The following is a 7504-nucleotide window of genomic DNA, read 5'->3' as shown; positions in this document are numbered from 1 at the left end:
AGCCAAAGTACACGTCAACCTAGTAGACCCACAAGTCAGCCTCCAAATCTGTCCCAAACAGCATACAGCCCGAAATTTCTAGCCAGATTCAAATTAATTTTAAATCTAAATATACCTTAATTTAAATTCAATGAAGTTTTATCCGCACAAGAACAATGAAATTTAAAATATCAAAATCCGAAAGAAAACAGTATTTTGGAACTAATTGCCTGTTTGCTGTATTTTTTCATTTTACAGCCCATTTATTATTACTTATAGCCCATTTTTTATTACTTATAGCCCATTTTCTGGGCAAAATGCATCCCTCCTCCTCTTGAAAGATTTCCGGCCCAGCAGGGCGTAGAAAAGCAAGTAGGCCTACGTTGGTTATTCTGCAAAAAACAAAATAGCTGGCTAGCCATTTTCAGAAAGGAAAAAAACAAACTGGGCTGGTCATGTGCTAAACATATGAAATAAAAGCCTGGGCTAGACGGGCCATGGGTCCCGCACAACCCAGTTGATACCCTTCTCCGTCCCGAAAAAACAAAATTATTGCGTGCGCTGCTGGGTCCCTACTGTCATCCTCACCATGTACAGTCATCTCCTTATTGTGGCACCCCAATCCGCATGGAGTAGGGGGCCTTCGCACGTCAGCCCAGGATAACACCTGACGCACGACAGGTCCATAATATAGCATTCCAGGTACAAAAATATTCATCAAATACATGTATATGAGATTACATCATTGATGAATACAATTATCTGGCATAGCCCTAAGGCTATTAAATGACAGCGGAAGTCTGATAAAAATGGCGGCGGAAGTCTTGGTTTGGCAGCATAACAACTCTGGCTGGGCTCCACAACTCACAGGACTAGCAAGATTACGGCCTAGCACGACGGATCAAGCGAGCAATACGGGTACGACCTACAAAACTGGCATGACACGCCAGGTCAGTACATTGAATGTACTTGCAAGACAACCAAATACATAGCATCCAAACAAGTAGAAGACAAAGCAAGAACCGAGCGCATGCAACACCCTATCTCATATCAATTACTAAACATGGCATGATAAAAATCAACTAAGCATGAACAAAATCATAACATCTACTAACATGGCAATGACATGGCATATCAGATCATGCTTCTAACATGGCAATGGCAAAGCATATCATCTCAATCATGGCATAATTTAACATGTCAATCGAAGCATGGCATGGCATCATGAAACTATGCTGAAAATAAACTACCAATTATATCCAATGCAGACATAGCATGTTAACTATATACAATCATCTTCTGTTCTGCCTTAGGTTTTTAAATGCAACATATTACTCATGCAATGCAACCAAACTCGTACACCGAGTCCCTCGGACTCTCTTACCAACGTGTTGCCTCGCAACCGAGCGGTGATCATTCCGGCGATCACAACCATGACCAACACTTGGTCTCCAACACTTATCGAGACCTCGTCTCGTGATCATATCAAAACATCATCGTGACTTCTCACGACTATCTCATAGTCCAAGTCACCATATTTTTGTTATCACATATTTATTTACCAATTTAATTATTTCAGGTTTATCCTCCATTTCGACCAAGACCTGATAGTGGGACCTACTATGAACTGTTGCTATCGATAGACTTTATACACTCTGCAGAGGTAGCACATTGTACCCACACCACGGAACCCATGGCCTCGTCATCCCATTCGGGTGGACCAACGGCATTCCGACGAAACCAACCTACTGCCATGACGCTCTCCCGGCCACTCCGACCCAATCCCCAACGGGCTGGTCCTGGGTGGCCCCGTGTCTACCAAAGACACCCCGACCACCGTCGTGGTCAACTCCCACTCGGGGACTGGTACCAAAAATCTCAAAAACGAGCACACAAGGTTATGTCCGCTTACCTGATCAGGGTAAGCACGCCCATAACCTTCCCTAGTGGGAGGCACCGGCGAGAGGTCACGACAATAGCTCGCATTAAGGCCTTCCCACAAAGGCAAATGTGGCTGCACTGAAAAAGTTCGATTTGGTGGCACTATGACTCGATCCCATCGATGACGGAGGAGGTTTGTTATTATTAAGTAATTTTAATTCCTTCTCCATCATCATGAACATGAATGCAACAATGAGCATGCAGCATACGATTGCATGAAAAAAATATTGAACTACTCAAGTGCACAGCTATAGCATAAAGAACATGACAATACCAAGTAATAGCATATCAACGGTGCATTACAATCCTCATAACATTGTATAACGATGACATGCAAATAAAGTAGAGTAGTGACATGGCATTATCAATAACAACATTTTAATTAGCATGGCAAAAGATATCATGAAAACACAAGCATGCAAGATAGGCATAAAGAAATAACTGCCGATGAAAACGATATAAAACAACTGCAACTACACACACACAAGGTGCAAGCAAAGTCAACATGCAAGTTTGGGGCTCATGATAAGAGGTTGGCTTGCCTGGGGGTCGAGGAGTACTCCGGAAAAAAAATGCGGAGCGATCGCGAAAAGAGTTGCCGGAAACAGTTCTCTCTCGGAGGGGCTGTTTACGGGCAATGGCAAAATGGTCATTTTCAGAAATGTTCAAACATCAAGAAAATGGTCCCATCGAAAAGGGCTCGACGAACAGAAAAATTGAGCGTTGGAATCACCTTATTCGGAGTTACGGGTAAAAAGATACGGACGTTTAAAGCTCAGGGACTAGTCTGTAAAAATACTTCTACAAACAGGTCCTTGGTAGTTTAAACAGAACGTGTATTTTCTGAAAATACGTTTTCCAGAGAGGGAAACGTATTCCCGGCCGAAGGAGAGGAAAAATACGCTTTCAGAGATTGAAAGCGCACTTTCCAGAAATGTGCTTTCGCGCAGGGAAAACGACTTCGTGGCGTGGCGCCACCACTTATCCGACGTGGCAAGCGGGGCCACGCCCTACGGTCGCCGACAGGTGGGGCCACGCGGGAAGGGGGCCCGCCTGGCCCTGGCGTCTTCAACCTCCCGCTCGGGATCGAGCGAGGCCGAGGGAAGGGGTCGCCTCGACGGCGGTCGCCGGCGCGTCCGGCCACCACACGGGGCGCGCGACCTACCCAGACGCTCAGGGTGGAGAGGCGCATTGGATGGAGGTCTCCGTTGCCGGCGACGAGCACGGGAGAGGGAGTCACACAACCCGCGGCGGAGAGGGGCTTCGGCCTCCGGTGAACTAGGGGCTCCGGTGGGGAAAATGGTCGGGCGAGGCGACGGGGAGGCTTGACGGACTCCGGGCGAGGCTCTGGTGGAGTCTAAATGGCAAGGAGCGCGTGGGATCGCCGGAATCGAGAGGGACCCGAGGCGGCGACCACGGCAGCGATGGAAGTGGAGGAGTGACACCGGGGACGAGAGGAGGGGTTGGGGAGGCGTAGAGGAGGGTGAGGAAGCTGATGAAGAGCTCGAGGGGGTCGTGGGCTCCTTTTATAGCTGGGGCGAGGGGTGGCCGAGCCGAGCACCACCGAGCGCATCCGTCCACGGCTCTGCCAGCCACAGCAGTCACGGAGGCGCACGGGAAGGCGACGAGGAGGGTCAAGACGAGCAGCAGGGGCTCACGGAGACGAGAGGCGCTCAGGGACGAAAGGAGGAAGCGGACAGAGGCGAGGAAGACGACGAGCTCACGGGCGCGCACTGCTCGGTCGTTGGCACGGCTCGCCGGAGAAGAAAACGAAGGGGGGCAGCGGTCCAGAGGGAAGACGACGATGAGGTGGGGCTACTGGACATTAATGGCGAGGCCAGAGGAGGTCGGGGCAGCGATGCCGACGACCACAGTGGCTAGACCAACGTTTTGGCTGGTTACACGCGTGGTCACCACTGGCATGGCATGCTCTGGGGTTTTTACCGATGTAAGTTCATGTCTACCGCATAGTCCTTCCAGCGTGGAGTGTTACCATGGTGAAAGATCGGGCAGAGACAAATGGAGATGAGTGAAACAAGCTCCACAAGTTTGCTGTTGCAAACTTAGCAACATCCTAGAGATTAAACCAGAGAGGGTAAATGGTAAACTTGATGTCCGGGAGGCTTGGGGTAGAAAGGACTACGGTCCTGGGAGTTTTGAGGTAAAATGGACAACTATTTACCATAGTTGTTCTACAACCACCAAATCTGACCAGAAACTGAATCATGATGAAGCACTCACTAGGAGTGATGGATTGAGCTAAAACTCGGCAAAGCCAGATGATTTGGACATACCATGATTCTGTAAAAAGTTCATATCAAATGGACTTACCAAAATGGTACTTCCTTCACAGCTATCATTTCTGTCCAAAAACTTCAGAAAAATCCTCAGGGCAATTGGCTAGATGAAATGAGCCACAATCTTTTGGAGATAGGTTATATGAGTAGGAGAAGGCCTGGAAAAATTATCAGCCATAATGGATCAAGATAAAATACACTTGCTTCACAAACTGAAAATTTGGACAGAAAACAAGAATTTCTCCTATGCTCACATAATTCAATGAAATGAACTGAATTTGGGTGGAGGATAATGAGTTGAGATACTTGAGAGGATGGAGAAGTTTCATCCCATTTGGAAACACTATGAAGGTACTTCCTTCACAAACTTGTGTTCTGGTCAGAAACTTTGAAAAATTGCACAGGGAGGTAGGGTGAATGTATTGAGCTCATCTTTGGTATCCATGGGTTATTTAACAATGTTAAACACCCTGCCAAATTTCAGCTCAATTGGACTTAGCAATAAAGCACTTCCTTTGCAAAATTTCAAAGAAGGCAGAAACTTGCATTGGACCATGTGCCAAATTTTGAACTGTGGAATCATGATATAAGGATGGAACTAGTGATTATATAGCAAGGACAAGCTCCACAATTTATGTGGGAATTTTCTCTCCTATAAAAATAGTAGTTCCTTTGGAAATTGGCAGAAATGCAATATTGGCATTAAATAGGAAAAGGCAATTTTCCTTATTTGATTATGGCCAATATACTTGCGAGAGCTTGGATTAGGCATAAGTATCAACTCCACCAACTCTCATGAATTTAGGAGATGGCTAGATATGCCTTTGGATTTTATTCCTCAGAAAGGCAAGAAAAGGAATAAATCATAATTCAAAAATATTGCATTGGACTTAGCAATATTTTTGCATATCCAAGGTTAAGAAAGATAGGATGATCTCTGGGATCAATTGGGAGGATCAACAGAACAAGGAAAATGGTGGCTTCTTCGTAGTCACAAGGGCATATCCAAATTCCAAAAATTTGGAATTAGGGTTTAAGAGGAATTGAGATGATGCAAATGAGGTCTTGCCCACTGAAAAAGACATGAGCAAGATTTTGAAAGGTTGGAAATGACAAAATTTTCTCAGGGTCATCCAGCAAACTTAGGAGAAAATTTTGAAAATGAGTGCCAGGAGAGAGTAACAGCACAAAAATTGATAACCCAATTTTGGGGTTGTTACACTTATTCCTCTCGGTTGTTGACCATGTTGACAACACCGGAGGGCGGCACCGCAGTGAGCGAACCAAGGTGGAGGACGATGGTGAGGCCTCGGACAGGAACGAACAGGAGCCGGGGAAGATCACAGTCAGCCGTGGGAGGCGGGAGCAGGCGGTCCCGCCGGCGCTGGTTTGGCTTTGGCGGCTCGAGGAAGAAGAGACTGAAGAAACGCGACAGACGTTGAATGTCAATCCAATGGTCAAGGTTGGCACAATCATTTGTTGACTAAGCAGACACCAAGTAGCATACTTTTTTATATATAGGAAGAAAACTGCGAGGAAAATGCGTTCGTCTGCCGTCCTCCTCACAGGGAACGTTCGCCACATAAGTGACTAGCACCCTTGGTTTTCAACCGAGAGGTCTTGGGTTCGAGTCCCAAGAACTCTCAATTTTGTCCTCCTTCCTTCCTCGCAAAAAAAAGGGAAAGAAAATCAAAGACTTGGGAAGGCATACAAAACAAGCTAGTGTACCAGTAAAGAGACGTTGCCGAGTTTTAGAAAAAAGAAAGACGTCCTCCTGTAGCTGGTTTGAATCCAAACCTAGACTATGACTATATATGGTGCTATGCTACTCTGCAAGTAATGAAACTGACATATCCAACGTTCGCTTCTCCTCTTCTCTACTTACTCTGCCTAGCATCAGAAGCTCTGGCCGCAGCAACCATGTCCGTTGGCTGCTCGTCCACCTGCTCTTCAGCAGGCAACAACCAGATATGCGCCAAGTCGCCACCCGTACCATCGCCTGTGGGTATCATCACACCCTCGTGGGCACGCGCACCGCAGCCGATTGCTCATCGCAACCCGCTGTCGTTGGTGTGGTGCCACTGCTGCAAATCACGCAGAGTCATCCGTCGCGTCTCAACCACAATCCGCAACCCTGGCCGAGTCTTCTACAAAAGCCCGAATCATGGGGTAATAATATGCTTAAGTGTTGTTCTGCTGCTTTCAGTTGCTGATTTTTTTTAATAGTTTGGTTGATGATCTTCCAATTTGATTCATGCAGAAAAGGGAAGATTCGTGTGATTTGTATTTCTGGGAAGTTGTTGATGTGGGGGAATGCAACTACGCTGATTATTTGGTTAGCCGAGGAATCCCAATACCAGCAGGTTGGGGTGTTGGACAAGTAACTGAAGGAACGGTAGAAGAGGAAGATGAAGAGCAGAAGGTTAAAGATGTAGTTCCTCTGATCATGGCCAAGCAACAGCTGCTAAACGGTCTTGATAGCAATGAGGAGATGAAAGAGCTTGTGAACATAATGGGCAAGATCGATGTGCTCTGTAGGATGATTGTCTCTTTATTTGCAGTGTATGTAGCACTCGTGATGTATTCAGTGGCTACGACATGAGCACTTTGCTGAAACTAGTAATGAATGAAACCTGTGTAGCAGGCTGGGTGTAGTGTTGTGAACATCTAATGATTTATATTAACGGAAATTAGGGGGTATCCCCTTTTGCTCATATAAATAAATAAATAGCAGAGGCCCTGTCGGGTCAGCTTTGTTCTCATTCGAAGACGTCGAGCAAATTGCAGTCCAACAGCAAACTATGTCATCAAATTCAAGTTTCACAGCCAAATATGAGTACAACTAAACAACAATGTCATCATGTTTTAGTTGTCATACAATCACCAAACACAAATCAGCATACATAACAAGTGATGTTCTCACAGCAAAATACTAAACAACATGTTCATCGGGTTTCAGTTGCCATAGCAAACACAATTTCACATAGTAGATAAAAAACGTCTTCTGACAGGCAAATACGACAAACGCAATGTAATCATCATCCGCAGCAGCAGCGTCAACATCTTCGCCATGTGTATCAGTCTGGATCGTAATTCCCCACGGTGTCATCTTCTTCTTCGTCCTCAACGTCCTCGAACGTTGGCTTCTTCTTGATCAACTCTTGTATGTCCACAGCACGATAGGCGATCTTTTCGCCGGCGTCATTGACGTGATGGTTCTCAAAGATATTAGGAACATCTGTGTTATCTTGTACATCAGGAGCAGTGTAAGCATCATATTGTCGTGC

At 46.1% G+C, this 7504-nt stretch overlaps 1 long non-coding RNA gene across 1 annotated transcript; it reads right to left on the bottom strand.

The window, feature by feature from the left end:
• Positions 1-382: 382 nt before the first annotated feature.
• On the bottom strand, positions 383-3521 carry LOC141022339 (uncharacterized). The gene is made up of 2 exons (XR_012183626.1): positions 2654-3521; positions 383-2544 (listed from the first exon to the last, which is right to left on the bottom strand). It is a non-coding gene; the product is annotated as an uncharacterized lncRNA (long non-coding RNA).
• Positions 3522-7504: the final 3983 nt, after the last annotated feature.

This window comes from Aegilops tauschii, chromosome 5 (assembly GCF_002575655.3).
Source record: "Aegilops tauschii subsp. strangulata cultivar AL8/78 chromosome 5, Aet v6.0, whole genome shotgun sequence".
Lineage (NCBI taxonomy): Eukaryota > Viridiplantae > Streptophyta > Magnoliopsida > Poales > Poaceae > Aegilops > Aegilops tauschii.
Note: the sequence above shows the minus strand (reverse complement) of the source record. Positions and strands in the feature narration are given on the sequence as shown.